The 3,396-nt window shown below is 42.1% G+C and overlaps 1 pseudogene; it reads right to left on the bottom strand.

Annotated features, from left to right (window-relative positions):
• Positions 1-209: 209 nt before the first annotated feature.
• LOC112141067 lies at positions 210-3,390 on the bottom strand (annotated as a pseudogene).
• Between the last annotated feature and the right edge of the window lie 6 nt (positions 3,391-3,396).

The raw sequence follows: 3,396 nt of genomic DNA, 5'->3' as shown, positions 1-3,396 counted from the left end.
TCATGGGTATGGGAGGGGCTGCTGCAGACAGGGCAGGTTTTTAGAGGATTACTCAGAAAAACACGAACGGATCAAAATACCGTTTTGGGGTTCTTAATAGTGAGGAATGAACAATATAAGACACTTAAAAGCTCAAAAAGTTGATTTTAAGTTTTTAATTTGTTTCATTAGTGATTCTGTTGAATAATTCAAAATTAATGACTGACTTCCTCTGTTTTTTTCAGACTTTATTTACTGCATTCATCAATTTAAAATCATTTAGGGTTCTTCCATTGAGCCCATTTACATGCCCACAAAAATCAGATAACTGGGAGTTTTCAGAAAGTAATCAAATAATGATCAGAAAGTAATCAAATGATAATCAGAAATGACTCTGGAAACATGATAGTTGGAGAATACTAGTCCAGGTGTTTTAGTCCATTTTCTGATTTGTTTGGCAGATTGTTGTAATGATGCAAGTTTCAACTTCCTGTTACTTTCAAAACTTCAGTGTCTCTGACCTCAGTGAACTAAACTAAAATATCTGCAGCATCACGAAGACCAAACAGCAGTCGCCATGGAAACGCAACATCGCCCGTTTCCTGCATTTGGTTTACACGTGCGCTGATGTGAAACCGATTAAAACAAAGACACGTGGACACACGTGATAATCCGATCCCTTATTGGATGAAAGACGCCGGATTATTCCGTCGGCATGGTGGTCGCCAGAAAAATCGGACACCTCAAGAAATCATCTGAACGGGCTCACAAACAGATGAGAACCAACAACTTCTTCAAGAGGAGCTTGATCCACATTTACAAATACAACTTTCCAACTTCAAAGTCAGGAGAAGTCTGTGTCACACCAGCAAACGCCACGATTTCTCCGTCGGAAAAGATTTGAAGAGCAAACTTAAGGAGGTAGCGAGAACTGCCTCTTGCTGTTCCTCGTGTTCCGGGTCTGAGCTGGTGTCCGTCTCAGAGCGCGTCTCTGGACTTCAAAGCGTCTCGCACCATGATGCTGTACACAGACCTGTACACCCTCAACACATCGAGGGCTGAGGGCCGAAGTTTGGGCTCCTCCCTCTTGCACTCAAAGAGGTGGAAGTGGACCAGATCTCCTCCTCGGACCCCTCCCATGATGAAGCGGGTCCCGTCCGGAACTTTCCAGATGTCCGTCTTCTCGTCGTATCCGGGCATGAGGTCATTTGATAACGACTTGTTGCCGAAAGGCCAGAGCTGCTCTGGAGCCACAAAGTCTCCGGTGAGCTCCTGGTGTCCGCACTTCACCAGCAGGCCTCCGCCCACATCCACCTTGGGCAGCGCGTCCAGGTCGTTGACCACCAGCCAGAAGTCGCTGGTCAGCAGAAACTGAGAGAGCGTTTTCTCCAGGCTGTTGGAGTCACACATGACCAGCCGGCCCGCGGGGCTGTTATGGAGGAAGTGCAGGATGGACACGTAGTCCAGAGCCAGCCTCAGACGGATCTGCCACATGTGGTGAAACTGATGCTGCTCCTGAGCGAAAACCCCCTCCAGGTTCAGCAGAGAGCATGAAGGTGGTACTCCGTCACAAAGCTGTGGTCCTCTGCACAAAGGCCCACCAGCTGCACCACTGCCGTATCCTGCAAGGCCTGGAGCATGCCCATTCCATGCAGGAAGTCCTCCAAGTAATCCTGGGAGGTCAGTCTGCACAGCGCCACCTTTTGGCCGCTCCACTCTGCTAGATACACCTGCAGAGAGACGAGTGTTTTCAGAGTGAAATGATTCAAAAAAGGAGCCGACCCACATCGTCTGCTCACAAATGCACCGCCTCAGAAACTAGCTAAAACAAGAAAACAATCGTATTAGTGAAGACTCCTCTACTCACTGGTTATGTCCAAATCCCTCCCTAATCCCTAACTACTAAAAAACATATCTAGTGCCCTGGATTTTAATGCAATTCCAACACATGATGACAAACATGATGATTTCCTCAAGTAAACACTTAATGAATAAGACCATTTTACAAAGACTTCATGAATCCACTGTGTTCCAAACATGACAACTTGGATGACTTATTAAATCATATGAAAAATTGCTCAAACCCAATGAATTGTGGTTTATATTTGCCAATCGAGTGAGAACCCATGCACACTGGTTTTCACAGAGACTTCTGGGAAATCTACTAAGGCACTGGATTTTGGAATTGTAGATTCAGAGACACCGAAAAAAATGGCAAACGCCCAAAATAGTTGAGTAGTGAGGGAATTTGGACACAACCTTTGCCTTTTGAAATGTAAAATAAACATTTTCTTTTGAAAAAGATGATCTAAAAAGGAAACATAAAAAGAAAAAGTTCAAACTAGAATTTTTGAAACAAAAAAGAAGAAATTTGGAAATATGGAAAAAACTGGTATTGACTGTATAAGAGAAATGGACTGAGTGAGTGTGACATCACCCATAGAAAATGACTCACTTTAGGCTCCAACCAAATGAGGACAATCGACATTTCAGGATATGGACATCGCCATGTTGGAACCAGAAATTGTTAGTAAGCAGTGATTGGTCCCAGCCAGTCTGTCATTGATTCTCTGATAACCACTTTCACCAATCAGGAGAGAGCTTGTTATAAGGCCACACCCCTACCTCTGAAAGCAGGCTCAGGAGAATCTATCAAACGTTTTGAACTTTTAATACACGTGTGTCAAAGTCAAGGCCCGGGGGCCGGATCCGGCCCTCCAGATCATTTCATATCATTGTTTTTAATGGCCCAATGTAATCTTGTTTGATTTTGACAAAATATATTTTTATGGAGAGTAAAATATGAAAAGTTATTTAAGGTTTAAGTTGATTTATTCTGGAATAATATTCCTGTATTTTTATTATTCATTATGTTATAAAGTTACAGTTTTAAGGTTTTAAAATTTGGAATTATGCTAGCTTTTTGGACTATTTGGGCATTTACTAAGATTTTTAAGGATATTTTTGAGTTTAGCTAATATTTACACACTAGCTGTTTGACTAATTCCGTTTTTTTTTAAATCTATTTTGAAGATAAGCTATTTTTTCAGCTGCATTTTAACTTTTTTGGCTAACCTAAGTTTTTTTTTTGTTTTTTAGGCTAATTTAGCAAAACAAATCAAAAGATGATCAGAGAGAGACTTTAAACCTTTGACATGATTTCAGGGGAGTCTGTACCTTCAGCAGTTGAGGATCAACCCCTTTCATTTTGGGTTCAGGAACAGGAGGCAGGAGAACCACCATCAACCTGGAGAAATAAAGGAAATCATAACCAAACATTACCTTCACAAACAACATGCTGAAACAAACACACACTATGAGGCAGAAAAACAAACATTTTCCAAACACTCACTTCTCCTGCTGAGATATGAAGACTAACATCAGGATGGCCACCAAACACAAGGCTCCCATGACCAG

Source organism: Oryzias melastigma, unplaced genomic scaffold (assembly GCF_002922805.2).
Source record: "Oryzias melastigma strain HK-1 unplaced genomic scaffold, ASM292280v2 sc01247, whole genome shotgun sequence".
Taxonomy (NCBI): Eukaryota; Metazoa; Chordata; class Actinopteri; order Beloniformes; family Adrianichthyidae; genus Oryzias; species Oryzias melastigma.
The sequence above is the reverse complement of the archived record's forward strand: the minus strand, read 5'-3'. Positions and strand labels throughout refer to the sequence as shown.